Consider the following 23,212-nt stretch of genomic DNA (forward strand, 5'->3'; position numbering starts at 1 on the left):
TTTTCATCTAAAACACTTGTTCCATGAAACAGCTTTTGCTGTCTGAAAAAGGAAAACAGGATATGCGGTCTCATCAAACCTGTCAATGGATGTGCATGGGCACAGCAAATAATATTTGCTAAAGTCAAGGGAATATATTTCTACTTTGAAGAAATGATAAAATCACTATACACCCACATGCATTATTAATGTCATATTTACCACTCCAGTAAGAAGATTGCCATTGTGTGCCCATCGTTATAAAAATTTACCACTCTCCCTCCACCCCAAGAGCCTATTACACATTCAAGCACTTGCAAAATGTGTATGCCTTACTTGGAAAGTAGGCTAAGCAACAAAAGCCCCTGAGTAATTTTGTAGACTTCCAAACCTTAGGTAAACTCAGTGAGGTTTTATAAGCAGTAGCAGGGGGATTATATTAGTAAGGATAGGCAAGATCGCAACAATAATTGAATCCAAACTGTAATAGCTCAACAGTATAGAAATTGATTTCTTTCTCATAAAACAATTTTTAGCTGATGGTCAGACTGATGGGATCACTCTCTTCTGTGTAGTTTTGCAAGAATCCAGGGTCCTTCTATCTCATAGCCCAACCATCCCTTAAGATATCATTTCCAATTAGGTCCAATCATTGGATGGGGAAAAATAAATCATGAGAAAGGCTTCTTAAAAGCCTTGGTCAAGAAGTAGCAAATACCACTTCCATTTACTTTCTATTGGGAAGAACCAATAGTATGGTCACCCATAACTGCAAGGCAACTGGAAAATGTAGCCCTTGCCTAACAATGCAATTTCAAGCTACCATTGTATATTATGGAGAGAGAAAAAGGATTTTGGTAGATAACTTCTTTTTGCTACCAAAGAGAAATGATTTTATTCAATTGCTCTGGACCTAAGAGTGTATTCTGTTTTTTATCCATTTGTTAGTTTTTCTGGCTAACCACATGTGTGATGTTCATAAAAGCTAAGCAACTTATACTAGTGCAATAACTTGAATTAAGTCTATTTAAAAAATATTAGGTTATTAAGTATGAAGTATCTGATTTCCTTAAGTGCTAAGTTTTACGGTTGCTATCTCTGACATTTTCACTTTAACACTTCTTGTCTTATTTTTATTGTGAAGGTACATCCTCAGTCTTTCAAACCCATGTTTTGGCTTGTGATTATATATCACATTTTTTAGAGCAATTTTCGTGAAACCATGGATAAGTCAAAAATTCATGTTATTTTTGAATATGAGTTTTATCGTGGAACCAATGCAGCACAGACAGCTTGAAACAGCAAGGAAGTGTTTTTGAGAAGGATGTGGCTCATGAACACACAGTACATTCATGGTTTGAGAAATTCTCTTCTGGTGATATTAATCTTGAAAATGAGCCACGTAGACGACCTGGGACCAAGGTAATAATGATGAGCTGAAAGTGGAAGTGAATCCATCTCAACCTATGCATGAATTAGCAGCAAGGTTTGACGTTACTACTTCAACAGTATTGGGCCATTTGTAATAAATTAGCAAGGCAAAAAAGCTGGATAGATGGGTTCCGCATGAATTAAATGAGCATCAGAAGAAAAATCTTGAAGCACGCCTTTCTTTAAGGGCAAACCATTTCTACACCGTATTGTTATGTGTGATGAAAAATGGATTCTTTTTGACAATTGCACACATTCAGCACAATGGTTGGATAAAGATGAAGTGCCAAAGCACAGTCCAAAACGGAATATTCATCATAAAAGCTAATGGTGTCTGTTTGGTGGTCCAGTGCTGGTATTATCCACTATAGCTTCATGACACCTGGTCAGTAGATTACAGCAGATGTCTACTGCAACCAATAAGATGAAATAATGAGGATGCTTGTGTTTAAGCAGCCGAGACTGGTCAATAAAGACAGGCCAATCCTCGCAAGACAATGCTTGACCACATGTCACACAAATAATGCTACTCAAACTACAGAGGCTGGACTTGGAAACTCTCTGTCATCACTGCATTCACCAGATCTTACACAAACTGGCTACCATTTCTTCCAGGCTTTGGACTACTTCTTGCAAGGAAAAACATTCAATTCTCAACAAGCTGTGGAAAATGGCTTTTGCTTGCTCTCCAGGCTCTTTTACCGCTGGCATAAACAAGCTACCATTAAGATGGCAAAATCATGTGGATACTTTAGGTACATATTTTGATTAGGCACATACCATTTCTTTTTTGAGATAGAATAAACTATACTTTTGATTCAAAATAAGAGATTTCATATTTAATGACCTAATACAAAAATCAGCAAATGGAACTAAGAGAGCTAAACAGCACAAGCCAATATAACTCATTACCCCATCTGAACCTAGAACAAAATAAAGGATGAATTTTTATGAGGGAAGTGAAGGGGGCTTGAAGTTTGAGGTTAATCTGTCATTCCCAGTGATAATATAATATAATAATTTTAATTACTGTATTACATTTTAATAAAGCTCCATAATTTTATTATGTATTATGCATACTTTTCTGTTTTTTTCAATATTTTGGGAATTTCCAGGGAAAAAGAATATGCTCTGAGATATAATGCATTAAATAAATTATCTTCAGAAAGTCAATGCAAAATTTGATTTGATATAGTTGCAACACAGTATGACTAACTAAAGTGATTTTAAAATTAGAAATGTTTGCTGACAACGGCCTGACCTACTCTTCTAATTTTCATGTGCCTGGCAGAAATAGTAAGTTCACAGTAGATTGTCTTTAAACAATAAACATCTTTATTGCATGAAGTAAAATGAGAGCAAGAAGGTTGATTTTTGCCTCTGACCTTGATTTTCCTCTGGCAACATTCACAAAACTATCAGTTCAGCCACATTGGCCAGGCTACAATATCATGCTTTTTTCCACTGGTCCTAGTCATCTAGAAAGCTGCTAATATTGGTTGTGTTTTGCCTTTTATTATAGTTTATTTCTGAATTTTATTTGACTATTTTGCATCTAAAATTTTCATCTCCTCAAATGTCAGTTCATTCCCTTTCTGAAGGCCTGAGGATAGTGGTCAGAGGGACTCATAAATCTACAGGTGGAGTGTTTTATTGATGAGCACATCATAGTACTTTATTAAATGCCTGTTAGATTATTTCCATTGTTCTAGTTTTGTGAGTACTGCCATTGGATCCCCAGGAAATGTATTTGAGAACCAGGCTCAGAGCATAGCACTTCTTAATATGTCCCTGCCATGCGCTGTGCATATATAGAAAGGACCTAACGTATTTTTTAGAGAATATCCCAGTATATATTTCAGGTTCCTGTGGTGGAGTTTTCTCTTGTCTCTCCATCTTGTAGTATTTGGGAGGTGCCCGTAGCTTAGTGCTAGATGAAAAGAGTAATTTATTTAATAATCTATAATGATTATATTATAGTCCTATGTTTGTATACTTGCACATACTTAGAATAAACCTAGATATTCATTAAGACATTCATTTTTCCCTGTAAAAATTTTTGGGGCAGTATAGTCTTCCAGCAACTTCCAGTCAGGTTAAAGAATAAGGGTTTTTTTTTTTTAGGAATACATGGGAAATGTATAAACCATAAAGTACTATATGTGCATTAATTGTCAGTGATATGGCAATATATAAAACATCAATTTAGACATAAATTCAGTTTTTTAACTTACAATATTTTACTGTTCTATCGAAACCAAAATAAGCTGTGACTGTTATTTATTCTCTGAAGTGCAACAGAACTTAGCACCAAAAAGTGTAATCATAGCTGAAGTTCAAACACAAGTTCTACTATTTACTGGCTATAGAGTCTTATACAAATTACTTGTCTTCTCTTTTTTTTCTGACTTTCTTTATGTATGAAATGCAAGTGTAATACTAATTATAATACAACATGACTCATAAATTAAATGAAGATAAAATATATTAATACATATAAAGAACCCAGAATTATGATGGGAACATAATAAGCTTTACATATTACCATTCTTTCTTTCTTTGACTAATAATTTTATTAAAGCTACAGACTATATAGAGAAGTGTCACAGCAAGACTCTAAATCCAGTGGATATTTATAAATCCAGGCACTAATATTTGATTAATATGATGAATTAAACTAACTCACTATGACTGACACAATGAAAATGTGAGCATCTGATAAAGTGGGGGAAGATACAGGAGTGGGCACACACCATGAGTAAGGAGCCTCCACCCATAGCTTTGTCTTTCCCCAAGTATTCTTACCAGTGACTAGTTTGTTGGCTTCAAGGTTCTCCTTGTCTAGAGTATAAGAATGATTTGAGGTAAACCATAAGCCATGTTTCTACTCCACTCTAGACTGAATTCAGAGGTCTCAGGGAAGAACAAGGTACATTTAAATGGAATCCAATTATTAGAGGACAGCCAAAAGAGAATTTCTAACCCCCTCCCCTTTTTTTTTTTAGGTATAACCTATCTTTTCAAGTTAGCATATCATCATTTTTTTATTTCAGCATATTATGGGGATATAAATGTTATGCAAAATGTTATGCATATGGCCCATGTTCCCCCTACCCCCTCGAGTCAGAGCTTCAAGCATGACCATCCGCTAAATGTTGCACATCTCACTCATTATGTTTGTATATACCCATCCCCTCCTCCCCCCTCCCACCTGCCTGACACCCGATAAATGTTATTCCTATATGTTGACTTACATGTTGATGCGTTAATATCAATTTGCTGGTGAATACATGTGGTGCATGTTTTTACATTCTTGAGACACTTCACTTAGTAGAATGGGTTCCAGCTCTATCCAGGAAAATACAAGAGGTGCTATATCACCATTGTTTCTTAAAGCTGGATAGTACTCCATGGTATACATATACTACATTTTATTAATCCACTCATGTATTGATGGGCACGTCGGTTGTTTCCACAACTTTGCAATTGTGAATTGTGCTGCTATAAACATTTGAGTACAGGTGTCTTTTTTGTAGAGTGTCATTTGATCTTTTGGGTAGATGCCCAGTAGTGGAATTGCTGAATCAAATGTTAGATCTACTTGTATCTCTTTAAGTTATCTCAATACTGCTTTCCACAGAGGTTGAAGAAGTTTTCAGTCCCACCAGCAGTGTAGGACTGTTCCTATCTCTCTGCATACACTCCAACATTTATGTTTGGGGACTTTTTGATAAAGGCCAGTTTTACTGGAGATAAGTGATATTTCAATGCAGTTTTGATTTGCATTTCCCTGATGATTAGAGATGTTGAGCATTTTTTCATATGTTCCTTGGCCATTGTTCTGTCTTCTTTTGAAAAATTTCTGTTCATGTTCTTTGCCCACTTTTTGATAGGGTTGTTTGATTTTTTTCACAAGACTATAGTAATTAAAACATCATGGTATTGGCACAAGAACAGGGACTTTGACCAGTGGAATGGAACAGAGAACCCAGATATAAAACCATCCTTATATAGCCATCTAATCTTTGACAAAGCAGACAAAAACATACACTGGGGAAAAGAATCCTTATTCAATAAATGGTGCTGAGAAAACTGGATAGCCACATGTAGTAGCCTGAAATAGGACCCACACCTTTCATCTCTCACAAAAATCAACTCACGCTGGGTAACAGGCTTGAACCTTAGGTGTGAAACTATTCGAATTCTAGAGGAAAACATTGGAAATACTCTTCTAGACATTGGCCTAGGCAAAGAATGTATGAAGAAGACCCCAAAGGCAATCACAGAAGCAATAAAAATAAATAAATGGGACCTGATCAAATTAAAAAGCTTCTTCCAGCCAAAGAAACTGTCAAGAGAGCAAACAGATAACCCACATAATGGGAGAAAAATTTTGCAAGCTACACATCTGATAAAGGACTGATAACTAAAATCTATTCAGAACTCAGGAAAATGAGCAAGAAAAAATCAAACAACCCTAGCATACCATCATTTTACTCATTTTACTCATGCTGCTTTTCTTTGGAAAAAAAAAAGACATTAATAATATTTAGTAACAAAAATTATCTCTCACATTATTGGACATCAGCTTGAATGCAACACTTGAAAACAATACATTACTGATGGAAAAATAAAAATCCACCACTTTTCTTCTCCACAATATTAAAAATATAGTACAGTTATAGATATATGTAAAATTTGGAGCAATTATGCCAGGAATAAGGTGAAGAAAAGTGATCTACTTAAAATAATATAAAATACACTTTTTATAGATTTTTATCAACAATCAAGAAGATGTAGTAATAATATAATCAATAACCCAGGCTCCAAGTTCTCACATCTAAATAAAATGAGCTTATTTCTTCATGTTCTAACATTCAGCACTACCAGATTTTGGTTATAAGTACATTTTATGAAAGAAGCATCCATTAAACATGATTTTCCTTCCATTAAATAGACATTTCTATCAGCTTTCTTATTTCGTTCCTGGATGCGTAGGAGAGTCCTGGAATTGTTAGATCTTTCAGGACAGCATTTACCATAAAAGCCAGTGAACAAAACAAACAGAAGCAAAGAATCTCAGATGTCTTAGAAAAAGTGCAAAAAAAGAAGTTGCAACTTGCTTTAAAAAAATAATATTCTGGGCCGGGCATGGTGGCTCACACCTGTAATCCTAGCACTCTGGGAAGCCGAGGTGGCCAGATTGCTCAAGGTCAGGAGTTCGAAATCAGCCTGAACAAGAGTGAGACCCTGTCTCTACTATAAATAGAAAGAAATTAAATGGCCAACTAAAAATATATAGAAAAAATTAGCCGGGCATGGTGGCGCATGCCTGTAGTCCCAGCTACTTGGGAGGCTGAGGCAGAAAGATTGCTTGAGCCCAGGAGTTTGAGGTTGCTGTGAGTTAGGCTGATGCCACAGCACTCACTGTAGCCTGGGCAACAAAGTGAGACTCTGTCTCAAAATAATAATAATAATAATAATATTCTGAGAAGAATATTCTCAATCAAATATAATGGGAATGCAAACATTCAATTTCATGGAATTCCATAAAACAAAAAGAAAAATGATGAAAAGTCATCACAGAAATATATTACAATTATTCCCAGCATTAAATTTCGTGAATTTCCAGTTGTATAAGTGTTTAGCATAATGAACACAAAAAGTTCTCATTATGATACATTGTTATTAAAATAGAAAGGGGCAAAAATGGCAGCTTAGTGGCGACCTACTGGCTCTCTGCTCCCAGAGTAGGAGAGGAAGAATGTGAACAGGTACACATGAGTGGACCACTCTCCCACAGGAAGAGCATCCTGAATCGGCAGAGAAGCAGCACAGGACAACAGCACTGGGGGAAAAAAGGTGAATTGGAGAATTGAATTCAAAGTCCAGAGAGTGAGAGATATACAATGGGGATTAGAGCATGGGATGGCCAGGCCCATTGGCCAACCAGGGCAGTGTGATCTGACCCATAGGAGAATGACTCTTTCTCCACCAACTTCCACATCCTCACAGGTGGGGAAGTGTCTGAAGTAAGTGTGAAGTTGTAGCAGGGGCTGACAGGCTGTGTGGAGAAGAGACAAATGCAGGAAACATTTCTGGGCTGGGAAGTATGGTGATCTCAGGCAATGCCCCTCCCTGAGTCAGATAAGGTTTACCCTTGGAGGCAGGGGGAAAGGAGAAAAATCTCTTTCTCTGTGTGATTGGCATCCATCTGTGCGACCTTGGAACTAAGCAAAAGGGAACGGACTGTTGATTTCATCCAGCAGGTTGGTTTTCATCATCTGATAAGAACATAACACTAGGGCTGGCCTTTGATGCCCAGCCTGATGCCAGCTTTGGGGCTTGTGGTCTGGGAAGGAAAATCTTGCCCAGAGTCTTTAGCAATCACACCAATTGACACTCCCACCTGGAACTGCCTCCCAAGTGTGGAAAAAGAGCCCTGAATAACATATTATCAGCTCTCTGCTAGCAGGAGATCAAGCAACCACAGAACTGAATGCTCTCAGGCATGCAGGTAACTTGTTGCTGTTCTTACCCCACCTAAATTAGCAAAAGGATTCAAGAAACCCTTGTGAGTGACAAGACATTTCCCAAAGACTAGGTACATGTATACCCCATTCGGGGGTTTAGAGCCCAATACAAAGGAATTGGAATACCTTGATAATTGACTCCTCTGTGCAAGCTACAGGAAACGAAAGTGAGGATAAACCCATAGCTCAACACAATGCCTTCCTTCTCAATATAGTGGACAGCTGTGGAGTCACAAACACAAAAGTGATCCAATACCTGGGAGTCTAAGCAAAGAGTCCAAACTCACTAATCTCCTTTGGCAGGAGGGGAACACAACAGGTCAGAGATAACCCAAAAGGCAAAAACACCTCTAAAGTACACAAGACCAGAGTGCATCTCCCCAGCACTGTCAAGGAACATCTCTTCGGGGACTTGGAGACAAGGCCATTAAACAGCTCCAGCACCCCCAGTTCTCAACAAAGTAGCTAGCTGAGAAAGAATCAGTGAAAGAACATAGGAAACATGAATGATCAGAGAGAAAAGTACCCCCAAAAGAAAATATTGGATCTCCATCAATAGATACTAACTTACATGATATAATTAAATTGACAGAGGAAGAATTCTGAACATGGATTGTAAGAAAACTCAATGGAATTGAAGAGAAAATAGAAACCCAACATAAAGAAGCCACAAGAACAATATAGGAAATGAATGAAAAGTTCTCTAAAGAAATTAAAATATTATAAAAAAAAGTAAACAAATCTTGGAAATGAAGGGAGGCTTTCAAAGAACTTCAAAACACAGTGGAAAACTTATTTCACAGAATACTGGAGGAACACATGCCTGGCCTGGTCAGAAATCTTGATATCTAGATACAAGAAGCACATAGAACTCCTGGGAGACTCAATGTGAGAAGGCAATCACCACATCACATAGTTACTAGGCTGACCACAGTAAACATGAAAGAAGCAATCCTTCTAGTAGTGAGACGAAAACAGCAGATAACCTACAAAACAAAGCCCATCGGACTAACTGCAGTTCCAACTGAAACTTTACAAGACAAAAGGGATTGGTTTTCTATCCTTAATATTCTAAAACAGAATAATGACCAACCTAAATTCTCTACTCAGCAAAATTAAGCTTTATCTATGAGGGAGAAATAAAATCCTTCCCAGACAAGCAATCACTGATGGAATTTGTGAAGACCACCCCAGCCCTACAGCAAGTACTCAGACCTACATTACACAAGGAACAGTGCATTAGACACTCTCCAAAGTAAAATCATTCAAGAATAAAAGTCTAGAACCTGGACTCCATGATGGCTCAAGGAGTAAAACAAAATAATAGGAATTCGTTCAACAATATGAACAGAAATCTATCACAAATATCAAACCTCTCGATGAATAGGAATGCCTTAAATTGTCCTCTGAAGAGAAATAGACTGGCAGAGTGGATACAAATTCAAAAGCCTAGTATCTGTTGTCTACAGGAAATGCATTTAACTCATAAGGATACTTTCAGGCTCAAGGTGAAGGGATGGAATACAAATCCTCCAGGCAAATGGAAGTCAAAAGAAAGAAGTAGCTATAATTCTTTCAGATAACATAAGCTTTAAAATAGCAAAGATAAGAAAGAACAAAGATGGGCATCATATAATGGTGAAAGGAAAGATCCAACAAGAAGAATTAACAATTTTTTAATTTTTATGCACCCAACTCAGGAGCACCCAGATACATAAAGCAATCATGTCTGATCCAAATAGCATGATAAACAATAATTCCAGCATGATAAACAATAATAGCCCTGGATTTCAACTTCCCACTGACTGAACTGGATAGATCTTCCAAACAGAAAATAAGCAAAGAAACAATGGACTTAAACAGAGCTCTAGAACAAAAGGCTCTGACAGATATCTACAGAAGATTCCAATCAAATAAAGCCCAATATATTTTCTTCTCATCAGTTCACAGAACTTCCTCCAAAATTGATCACCTACTATGCCACAAATCAGACCTCAACAAACTAAAAAAAAAATAGAAATTATACTGTGTATCTTCTCAGATCATAGTGGTATAAAATTAGAGTTCAATTTCAACAGAAATACTCACCATTTCATAAAGTCATGGAAATTAAACAATCTATTATTTAATAACTATTGGTTCAAGAAAGAATTACAGAGTGAAATCAAAAGATTCTTTGAACTACATGATAACAGGAACACAAGTTATCAAACTCTGTGGGATACAGTGAAAGCATGCCTGAGAGGAATACTGATAACTTTAAATGCTCACATCCAAAAAACAGAAAGCTCAAAAATCAACAATCTGATAAACAGTGTGAAGGAATTGGAAAAGGAAGAGCAAATTATTTCCAAACCTAGTAGAAGAAAAGAAATAACTAAGGTCAAAGAAGAACTAAATGAAATTGAGAACAAAAGAACTACACAGAAGATCAATAAAACCAAAAGCTGTTTTTTAGAAAAGATATACAAAATTGACAGCCCTTTTGCCAGATTGACAAGAACTTGAATGGAAAGACTCTAATAAACTCAATTAGAAATGAAAAAGGAGAGGTCACAACATATACCAAAAGAATTTGAAACATTATCTTTGAATACTATAAAAACCTATATGCCCCCAAATTACATAATGTGGAGGAAATGGACAAATTCCTGGAAACAAACAATCTTCCTAAGTTCACCCAAGAGGAAATAGAGTTCCTGAACAGACCAGTATCAAACATAGAAATTGGTGCAGAATTTAAAAGCCTTCCAAAAAGGAAAAGTCCTGGACCAGATAACTAAATTTCTGAGTTTTACCAAGCATACAAGGAACTCATACCTATACTACAGAAATTATTCCACAACATTGAGAAAGATGGTATTCTCCCTAACTAATTCTATGAAGCCAATATTACCTTGATACCAAAGCCAGGAAAGGACACAATAAAAAAAGAAAACTACAGACTAGTATCCCTCATGAATATACATGCAAAAATCCTCAACAAAATTTTAGCAAATTGAATCCAACAGCATATCAAAAAAATAATTCACATGACGGTGGGCTTTATACCAGAGATGCTAGGCTGATTGAACATACACAAATCTATAAATGCAATTCACCTCAAACTAAAAGCAAGAACAAACACCATATGATTCTCTCAATAGATGCAGAAAAAGCATTTGACAATGTTGAGCACACCTTTATGATAAAAACTCTTAGCAAAATAGGTATAGAAGGAACATACCTTAAAATTATCAAGGCCATAAACGTTAAACTCACAGCCAATATCATACTGAATGAAGAAAAATTGAAACCATTCACACTTATTATATCTGGAACCAGACAAGGATGCCCACTATCCCCACTTCTATTCAACATAGTGTTGGAAGTCCTTGCTAGAGCAATTAGAAAAGAGAGGGAATTTAAGGACATCCAAATGGGGGCAGAAGAGATCCAACTCTCACTCTGATGATATGATATCTAGAAAACCCCAAGGACTCAACCAAGAGACTCCTGGAATTGATAAATGAATTCAGTAAAGTCTCAGGATATAAAATGAATGCTCACAAATCAGAGGCATTCATGTACACCAATATCAGTCAAGCTGAAATTCAAATAAAAAATAGCAGTACCTTTGACAATAGCCTCAAAGAAAATTAAATATCCAGGAATTTATTTAATGAAAGAGGGAGAACTATGAAACACTAAGAAAAGAAATTCTACTGTCACAAGAACAGATACATAGATATATGGAACAGAAATGAGAACCCAGATATAAAACCAGTCTCATAAAGCCATATAAAATTTGACAAAGCAGACAAAAACATATACTGGGTAAAAGAATCCTTATTCAATAAACAGTACTGGGAAAACTGGATACCCAGATGTAGAAGACTGAAACAGGATCCACATCTTTCACCTTTCACCAAAACCAACTCACAGTGTATAACAGACTTAATCCTAAGGCATGAAACTGTAAGAATTCTAGGGGAAAATGTTGGAAATACTCTTCTAGACATTGGCCTAGTCAAAGAATTTATGAAGACCCCAAAGGCAATTACGGCAACAATAAAAATAAATACATGAAACCTGATCAAACTAAAAAGCTTCTGCACAGCCAAAGAAACTATCATGAGAGCAAACAAACAACCTACACAATGGTAGAAAATATTCACATGATACACATCCAATAAAGGGCTGATAACTAGAATCTATTTAGAACTCAGGAAAATCAGTAAGAAAAAATCAAACAACCTTATCAAAAAGTGGACAAAGGACATGAACAGAAACTTTTTCAAAGAAGGCAGAATAATGGCCAGCAAACATATAAAAAAAAATATTCAACATCTCTAATCGTTAGGGAAATGCAAATCAAACCCAGAATGAGCTATCACTTAACCTCAATGAGATTGGCCTTTATCAAGAAATCCCAAAGCAACAAATGCTGATAAGGATATGAAGAGACAGGAGCACTCATACACTGTTGGTGGGACTGTAAATGAGTGCAACCTCTGTGGAAAAGAATTTAGAGATACCTGAAAGAGCTAAAAACAGAAATACCATTTGATCTAGCAATAGCACTATTAGGCATCTACCCAAAGGGACAAAAGTCATTTTATAATAAATACATCTGCACTTGAATGCTTATGGCAGCACAATTCATTATTGCAAGGATGTGGAAACAACCAAGTGCCCGTCAATCCATGAGTGAATTAATAAAATGTGGTATATGTATAGAATGCAATACTACTCAATTGTAAAAAATGACAGTGATCTAGCACATCTTATATTTTCCTGGTTAGAGCTTGAGCCTATCCTTCAAAATGAGGTATCAAAAGAATGGAAGAATAGGCACCCACATGTACTCAACATCAATTTGGCACTAACTGATTAACACTAAGGTGCTCATACAGTAGTAATATTCTTTGTGGGTGGTTAAACTGACAACTAATGGAAGCAGTGAGCATTGTCGGGGAGAAAGGGCACACCTCAAATCATGGTTTGGGTGTGGCAAAGTCATAACATGTAACTGAAATGTTTGTAATATCCATAATATCCTGAGATAAAAATAAATAAGTTAATTAATAAATAAAATAAGAATAAAGACTATTTCTTGGATTATGCAGATGGATATAACCATTAGAGCCAAATTTTATTGATGGCTTTAGCTTTTAGCTTCATCATTTACATGACTGTGTCTAATAAAAATGAGTCATTTACTGTGTGAAAAAAATAGAATTCTGAAAAGCTTTAATAGAATTAAAAGGGGCAGAGAGTCGATTACATAAAAATTTTGCACATGAAAATTCTAGCAGGGATATTAGAAGCTCAAAGAAAATGGATACAATCTCAAAATTTTTGAGTATAAATTAATTTCAATCTCAGATTATTTACCTACATGAAATAATGCATCAATTTTGAGAGTAGAGCAGAACATTCTTTTAATAAGCAAGTCTCTAAAAATTTCCCTCCTGTGACTTCTATCTTATGCTGGTGAGATACATATAAAATTAGTGCTTAAATCTAAAAAAAGTAAAATGTGACCTGAAAACAGAGCATTTTACAAAGGTAAAGGATAAGGAGAGTTTTAAGAATGAGAGTAAAGGAAATTGCAGGAAAACTGGGGCATCCTTAGAGGTACAGTTAGTCTAGATTTGAGCAAGAAGAGGAAAGGTTCACTAGGAGGAAAACAAGTGCATGTAGCAGGGAGATGAATAGGTGGTATTTTCTAGTTTAGAATACTGTATTGAGAAGCTGTTTGAGGCTATTGAACAGTGTGAAGAATTGGGAAAAGGTACACAGAGATATAAGCAGATAAATAAAATCAGTTGATTCTAGGGAAAATGAAAAAGATGTAGAACTAAGTAAGTGTAAATGTAAACATAGTGCATTACTCAAATCAAAGGAAATGGTATCTATATGGTCATAATATTATAAGAGGAAAACATTAATTTAACCTCAAATTGTAATATAACTATATCGGATAGAAATAGGGAAAGGGAAAGAGGGGGTCTGGTAGTGTATGTGATGTGAACTGATTTAAACAGAACAGCAAGTCAAGAGATCATGCTTAGCAAAGTTATGTAAAATAGCAAGATAAGCATTACCACTGAAAAGTGGTAGTAAATACCACATGAAATAAATAATAATAATAAAATATAAAAATAATATAAGGATCAGGACTGGAGTGTAGGAGGATATTTCACTAGTATCCTATTGTTGTTTTCTTTTTTTCTTCTTTTTAAACTTATCCATGTCTTAGTTTAAAAAATATACTAAAATTATTTAAAATCATGTACTTTCTCCTTCATAATTAGCTTACAGGAGAGCGGACCTCCCATTATTTGATGGTTCCAAGCAGGACATTGTCAAACTTGGTTTTTATTCTGGGTCTTAGTTAATTATCTCCTACATGGGATATGTAATAAGCGAACATTAGCAGATTCTCCAAATGTGGCTAGGAAACCATGCAGAGAGCCATTGCCTTGACAGGAGGGATAAAGAATGAAGGCAAATCACTTCCAAGTTGTCAGGGGCTTGAATTAGAACTGGAACAGATTTTTGAAGTATGAGCCAAGGAGCTTCGTGATATTCTAGCCTGGAGTTGACAGATCAGAGTGGCCAGTTCCCACACACTCACATCAGTGTTTGTTTGCTTATGGTCAGAGGAGAAAAAAATTGAATTCTAGCTATGACTATTTTCTTTTATAAATATATACATTATTATATATATTTAAAGTATACAACATGATGCTTTGATGTACATGATGCTTTGATGTACATATACACAGTGAAATAGTTGCTATAGTCAAACAAATTGATGTAATTATCATCTCACATAGTTACCTTTTTTTAATATATATATATTTTGAAGTTAATAAACTATAGTAGAAGTTGGCAAACTACAGCCTGTTGGCCAAATCTGGCCTTTTGCCTATTTGTACGCCCATTTATATTTTCAAATTGTTGAGAAATCAGAAGAATATTTTACAATATGAAATCAGAAGAATATTTTACAACATATGCAAATTATATGAAATTCAAACTTCAGTTTCCGTAAAGTTTTATTGGAATACAGCCATGTCCAGCGATTTACATATTGTCTCTGGCTGCTTTTGTGCTCAGGCAGCATACTTGAGCAGTTGCCAAATAGACTGTAAGGCCTGCAAAGTCTAAAAGATTGACTATCTGGCCCTTTACAAAAAAGCCTGCTGACCCCTGCACTATAAGAAAATATATGCCATTGAGATATTTAGCATTTTAGTCTCTTCCACATGTTATTCTAAGTATGTAATCCAACTCTTGTGATGAACAGTGAAAGCACTAAACATGTATGGAGATTAGTTTCAATAAGCCGTAAATCTTAGTCAGTTTAAGCTATCACTGTTATATGATAAGTCTAACTGATATGTGCAGACAAACCTCATCCAAAGCCAGATATCTAGTTAGATTTTGGAGGTAATTAAAGTTTCATTCTTTCTGGACAAATTCAGCTGCACAGGAACTGGGATTATTTATGAACTGACAGGATGAGAGTGCTCTTGTGGACTGTGGAAAGGTTCTTTAGGAGAAGTGAAGGAACAACTAGAAAAGTAAGTTTATAAAAATTAACACTTTGTTAGAGGGGATGTCCTGTGTAATTGGTCATTGTGCAACGAGTTTAGTTTTCTTCCAAATGGAGAAACTGACTATTCAGTTGGGGACTTAAAATATACAAACAAGAATTTAAGTGGGAAAGAATGTCATGAAATAACAATAAAGATAATATGAGCCCTAGAGACTCTGAACTTCGTAGTTACCTTTCCCCAGTCATTTGAGAGATGTCAAAGGATCAGATAATCCAAACCAAAGCAACACTGGGACAAAAATTGCCCTTTGTAAGGAGCAAGGCTCATGATTGGAGTTGAAAATGAGTACCCTAGTTTTCTTATATTCGATCATTTTGAATGGCCTTGATAAGAATCATTTCAGATTATCATAATCCTTCATATCACATACATTTAAAAAAAAATGAGTTGTTCCTAACTCTAGCCAGCTTCCTGTTCTTCATAGCCATGAGAGGAAACTGAAGAGACAACACATCAGGAGATCTTCCTCATTCTGCAGAAAATATATGTACACCAAATTAGAAATGAACATATTAGAGGGTGGCTGATTAAGAATTGTTGCCAGAAGCCTGAATAAACACTTTCCAATTTGCCACTTCCTACGAATGTCTGTTGGAGGTTTCAAAACTAACTCGCTTCTCAATAAACCACAGGTAGTGCTTAGTAGAGGATGTCTCCCATGAAATAACCACACAGCCAGCATTACTTCAAGCAATATAGCACACAGATATTAGGCCCTTCTCCCATCACCAAGTTCAGTAGTTATGAACCTGGGGTCTATGTTACTCATAGAACAAAACTTCATTACATGGCATTTGACAGGAAGACAAACACACATACACACACATACACATTTGTTTGTTTAGCCAACAATGTTCTTTTAGCACAATGTTCAAGGTAACAAGAGTTTTAAAGTGGAGGCACATCTATTGGGTGCTATTCAAATTAAGATGTGATATTGGCACAGATGAGAAAGGAAGTCTTTTGACGTCTCATTTGTGTACTCAGTTATAATCAGGTTTGTCATTTCTGTAACCACATTTCCTGAGAGCAACTTTAAAGACAAGTTATAAAGTAAGAGACAATGGAATACAAAGAAAGAAATATAATAAAATTGGAAGATTTAAAGTTAATAATTTTAAAGATAAGAAATAAAGATATCAGTAATGACATTTATAACCTGTGAAAAGAAATGCATTGGGAAGAGATTTTGAGAACATCTCATAGTATGCAAAAAGAAGATGTATACAGAATTATCAAGCTTACTATGTTGTGAACATGATATGCATTCAATAGATGCAGTATTTTGAATGCTCGTATAACCATTCTGTTTTTCACTTTCAGTACAGTATTCCATAAATTCCATGAGATATGCAATACTTTATTATAAAATAAGCTTGTGTCAGATGATTTTGCCAAACAATAGGCTAATGTGTTCTGAGTCCATTAAAGGTAGGATAGGTTAAGTTATGATGTTTGGTAGGTGAGATTTATTCAATGCATTTTCAACTTTTATCATGATGTAACATGTAAGTCAACATGTAGCATGTAAGTAAGCATCTGTATTATATTTGTAGAATAAAATTAACATGCTCATAAAAATTACAATAATTATATTTTTAGATTTTTCATATGTAATTTATTTTTAATCACTTTAATATATAAAGAATTGAGTTGGTTTATGGCTATCTAACTCCATATTATATTTCTATCCATAGCTCTGTGAATTTCAAATATTTTACATGCATGTATATATTTATGTATTTAGGGTTTTCTAGGTATAAGATCATATTAACAGCAAAGAGAGGTAGTTTGACTTTCTCTTTTCCAATTTGAATGCTCTTTATTTTTTTCTCTTGCCTGATTGCTATGGCCAGGACTTCCCATATCTATGTTGAATTGAGTGGTGACAGTAGGCATTCTTGTCTTGTCCCAGTTCTTAGAGGAATGATTTCAGCTTTTCTCCATTCAGTATGAGGTTGGCTATGAATGTGTCATATTGACTTTTATTCTTTTGAGATATGTTCCCTCTGTGCTTCATTTGTTGAGTGTTTACTCTTTTATCATGAAGAAATATTGGAGTTTATTGAATGCTTTTTCTGCATCTATTGAGATGACCATATGGCCTTTTTAAAAATCTGTTTATGTGGTAAGGTATATTTATTGACTTGGGCATGTTTAACCATCCTTGTATCCCTGGGATGAAATCTACTTGATGGTGAAGAATTAACTTTTTGGTGTGCTGTTGGATTCGGTTTGCTAGTATTTTGTTGAGAATTTTTGCATCTATATTCATGAATAATATTGGTCTGTAGTTTTCCATTATTTGTTATATCCTTTCCTGGCTTTGATATCTGGGTGATCGTGGCTTTGTAGAATGGATTGGGGAGATTTCCTCCTTCTCAATATTTTGGAACAGTTTCAGTGGGATTGGTACCAGTTCTTCTTTGTGCATCTTATAGAATTCAGCTGTGAACCCACTTGGTCCTGGGCACCAACAATAACCAAGCTGAGATTCAAGTCGATAACACAATACCATTTAAAATAGATGCACAAAAATACAATATCTAGAAATATACTTAACCAAAGAGGCGAAACATCTCTATAAGAACTACAAAACACTGATGAAAGAATTTGTAGGTGACACCAACCAATGGAAAAACATCTTATGCTCATGGATTGGAAGAATCAATATTGTGAAAAAATGTGCAAAGAAATCTACAGATTCGGTGCAATTCCTATTGAAATACTAATGTCATTCCTCATAGAATTAGAAAAACAATCCTAAAATTCATATGGAACCAAAAACAAGCCTGATTAGCCAAAGTAATCCTACAAATCTGGAAGCATCATATTATAAGACCTCAAAATATACTTCAAGACTATAGCAACCAGCATGGCACTGGCATAAAAGTAGACACATAGATCAATGGAACAGAATAAAGAGTGCAGAAATAAAGCCACATAATTACAACCAACTTTGACAAAGCAGACAAAAACGTATAGTGGGGAAAGGGCACCTTATTCAATAAATGGTGCTGAGGAAAATTGGATAGCTATGTGCAGAAGAATGAAATTTGATCTCTATGTCCTACAATTTATAATAATTAAATCAATATGTATTAAAGACATTTGTATGACCTGAAACCATAAAAATTCTAGAAGAAAATATGGGAAAAACTCTTCAAGATATTGGATTAGACAATGAATTTATGAATAAGATCCCCAAATAAAATGCAACAAAAACTAAAATGAATAAATGACACTTAGTTAAACTAAAAAGCTTCTACACAGCAAAAGAAATAATCAACAGAGTAAATGGAGAACATACAGAATGGGAGAAAATATTCGCAAATTATTCATCTGCCAAAGGACTAATATCCAGACTTTCAAGGAACTCAAATCAATAAGAAAAAAAGATAACATCATTAAAAAGTGGACAAATGATATGAACAAACTTTTTCAAAAGAAGATATAAAAATGGACAGGAAATATACAAAAAAATGCTCAACATCACTAATGATCATAAAAATGTAAATCAAAACCACAATGAGATGCCACCTTATCCCAGTAAGAAAGACCATTATTAAAAAGTCCAAAAATAATAGATGTTGGTATGGATGCTGTGAAAAGCAAATGCATAGACACTGTTGGTGGGAATGTCAATTAGTACAAATTCTATGGAAAATAATACAGATATTTCTCAAAAAACCAAAAGTGGATCTACCATTCTATCCAGCAATTCCACTACTGGATATCTACACAAAGGAAAAGAAGTCATTATACCAAAAAGACACATGTACTCATGTTAGGTCCGGAGCCAAGAGGGAGACACATGAAGCCTCAGATGTAGCAAAATGCTATTTATTTTGGGCATCTGGGTGGGGGCCTTGGGTTTTATAGAGGTTCTTACTGGGGGGAGTGAGCAACAGCCAGAACAGGTGCTATAATAAATTCTTTTCTAACAACTGGGAGGGATAAACATCATCCTTATCAGGAGGAATAAGGAAAGTAAATTCCCCACTTGCATTCCATTCCTTTACCTCCCTAGGGGTCTGGCAAAGGCTACATGTGCCTAATACACCCCTAGGAAGGGGAGAGTGCTGGGTTTTGTAGGAGGTTTGGATGGAAGTTTGGGGAGGGTGAATTCTTGAAGCCTAACACTCACATATTTATTGCAGCACAATTCACAATGACAAAGATATGGAATCAACCCAAGTGCACATCAACTGATGACTGGGTAAAGAAAATGTGTACACACACACACATACACACACACACCATGAAATATTACTTAGCCATTAAAAAGAATGAAATACTGTCTTTTGCAGCAACTTGGATGGAACCAGAGGCCATTATCCTAAGTGAAGTCAGGAACAAAACAAAACAAAACAAAAAAACAAATACCACATGTTCTCACTTATAAGTGGGAGCTAAGCAATGGGCACACATGGTCATATAGGGTGGTATAAAGAATTTTGGAGACTTAGAAGGGGGAGGATGGTCACAGGGAGAGGAATGAAACATTACCAACTGTTTACATGTACATTATTTGAGTGATGGGTACACTAAAAAAATGAACTTTACCACTATACATCTGTGTAACAACCAACCACTTTTACCCCAAAATTTATTGAAATAAAAAAATTGTCTGACTAAATATTATGATGCCTGATATTTACTGTTTGCCTCTGTCTAAATTATGTTGATAATTTTCTTAATTTTAACTTTCAGAATCACTTTGTTTTTGACATGAGCTCTGTAGTTAAAACTTACTTTAACTTCTCCTAAAGTGAATCTTTTTTCTCTTAAAAAATAAGTTTATAATATGCAATATGGAATGCATTTGTTTGACATTTTTTTTATTATTATTATTTATTTGAAAGAAGTTTTTTCTGAGCCAAATTTGAGGACCATGGCCCGGAGCCACTCTTAAGAAGCCTTGAGCAAGTGGGCTCACTGTGGCTGGGTTACAGTTCGGTTTTATACATTTTCAGAGAGACGGGTTACAGGCAAAGTCACAAATCAATACATGAGAGGCATACATTGGTTTGGCCCAAAAAAGTGGAACATCTCGAAGCAGGGGCTTACAGGTCATAGGTAGGTTTAGATTTTTTGGCTGGCAATTGGCTGAGAGAGTTAGACTTTATCTAGAAGACCAGAAAGGATATGCATATTTTAATATAAGTGTGTGAGCAATCTGGGAGGTCTAGACAGGAGGACGTTTTAAATTTAAACTTAGGATAGGCGCCTACTAGGATGCTTGAGTTAAGATATGGACTTCTTATCTTTTAGGTGATGTTAATGCCATACTGGAATTGGGTTCTGAAGTAAACCACTGCTTTATTTGGTTAACAAAAGCCGCTTAATGGGAATTTACCGTTTGTCAGCCTGACCCAGCTGGCCTCCTTACCATTTGCCAGCCTGACCCAGCTGGCCTCCTTAGAAAGGAGTTTTTAGCAAAAGAAAAAGATCAGTGTTCAGTCCTCAGTGAAGAGCGCTACAGTCCTTTAAAAAATGGTGAAATAATTCAGAGTCGGGGGGGGGTTAACCATTTCTTCTATGTACATCACATTTTAATGACTGATCCTAACAAAGATGATGAAATTGAGGCTCATAGAAGTTGTGTGTCTTGCCCGATGTCAAACTGTGAGTAACTTGATGAATGAGACCAACATGCCCATTTCAAACTCCAAAGCCCAGGGCTTTCCACAGCTACAATGTTCATTTATTGTAATTTTCCCCCCCTAAAGCTACCTGGTTCATTCATTCATCCATCCATTCATTCAAGAAACAGATGCCCACATATTGTGCTTCTACTCCAGGCATCACCCCAATCTCTGCCATTGTCTTCATATGACATTCTCCCTGCATGCAATCTATCCCCAGATTTCCTTTTTATATGAACATCAGTCATAATGGAGTCAGGCCCACCATAATGACCTCATGGTAACATCCTATCTTCAAATAAGGTCACCTTCTGAGTTATTGGGGGTTAGGATTTCAACATATGAATTGGGGGTGGGGGTTACCCAATTAACCCATAACAGTATGCACTATATAGGTTTATTTAAATTTCTGAGAAGCCTCTAGGTTCTAAAGGGGACAAGTGGGAGACATTCTAGAGCAAAAGGAGAAAGAACTGAGAGCAGCCACCAACTTTCAACTCTCCTCCTATTATCTCAAAAAGTGCTTGCAGAGAACTCCCCAGCCTTTTCCACCTTCTACCTGCTAGAACCTTCACCCATACCCTTCTGGATAACATGATTAATAATGAAAGCCAACACTTGTTGAGCACTTATTATGGGCTAACAACGTTGAAGGGCTATGTCTCTATACTTATAACAACCTTCTAGGTTAATATCATTAACTGACAACCAGGGAAAATAAGGAATGTACCCAAAGCATACACAGCTAGTAAGTGTTAGATCTGGTACTGGAACAGGATAACAATACCCAACTCTCTATTCCTATATTGTTTTAACGTTTTTATTTCAAATGTTTACCTTAGGGACAACTTGGAGATTTATTTAACACAACTTTGAATGACTTAGTGCAGAGAACCCTGGGCTGTAAATCAGAAGACATTTTATTTTACATGCTTCAAGTTTATTGAGCATTTCCTATATATTGCTATCTGTTTCACCTGTGACTAAATTTTACTTTATTTCCTTTACAACTTCAGAGATACAAAGTCTTTTTTCTAGTAAAAGGGTGGACATGTATAAATATTAATTATATTACTTTTTAACTGTACATGTCCAGAAAGAAACACTATCAATTGGCATTCTTAAATGAAACAGAAAAGCCTATTCCATACTCTTCTTAATGTCTTCCTTCCCCTACTCCCACCCCAAACCATTATTTTTCCCCCTTCTTATGACATAAGGTTTATTTTTGACCCATGAGAATTCATCCAATTTTATTTTTATAAACAAATCATTCTGTTTTAAAACATAATATTAAAAATTATTTAAATTTGGTTCTATTTCTAAATTGATTAACTTCTCTAAATTTCTTCACCATTTATGTTTTCATTTTTGAGTTACACTTATTTATTGACTGGCTTAACTTTTCCAATTGGATTTTTAGGAATCAAAGATATGCATTCTTTAAATCATAGCAATTTAAATTTTTCTTTTTTCTGTAATCATGAATAATAATTTGCATTTGCACAGAATTAATTGACCTCAATCTTTGTTTCTTCAGAAATCTGCAGACCTTGTTCCCTTGGCTTCTCCATCTAATACTTGTAAGGAGAAGGCTGAGGGAAAACTCACCTTTATATTTTGCTTTATAGGTTACCAGATTTTACTGAAATGATCTCTTGGATTTTTTTTAAGTTTTTTTTTTTTTTTAGACTTTAAGTGCAATAACTTCACCAAGTGAATCAATCAATCAATCTATCTATCATCATCTACATTTTTTCTCTTTACTTTTTTGCTTTTCTCAGAATAAAGTATATCCTCACTGATTCATTCAACTCAGAAAAGGTTACTTGGGGAGAATGGGAGGGGGATGAGGGATAAAAACTTACCTATCAGGTACAACGAACACTGTCTAATTGATAGGTACACTGAAAGCCCTGATTTCAGCATTAGACAGTGTATACATGTAACAAAAACATTTGTTCTCCTTTGATATTTTAAAATTAAAAGAAAATGGATTTGTTTTTTGTTC

This window comes from Microcebus murinus, chromosome 11, assembly GCF_040939455.1.
Source record: "Microcebus murinus isolate Inina chromosome 11, M.murinus_Inina_mat1.0, whole genome shotgun sequence".
Classification (NCBI taxonomy): domain Eukaryota; kingdom Metazoa; phylum Chordata; class Mammalia; order Primates; family Cheirogaleidae; genus Microcebus; species Microcebus murinus.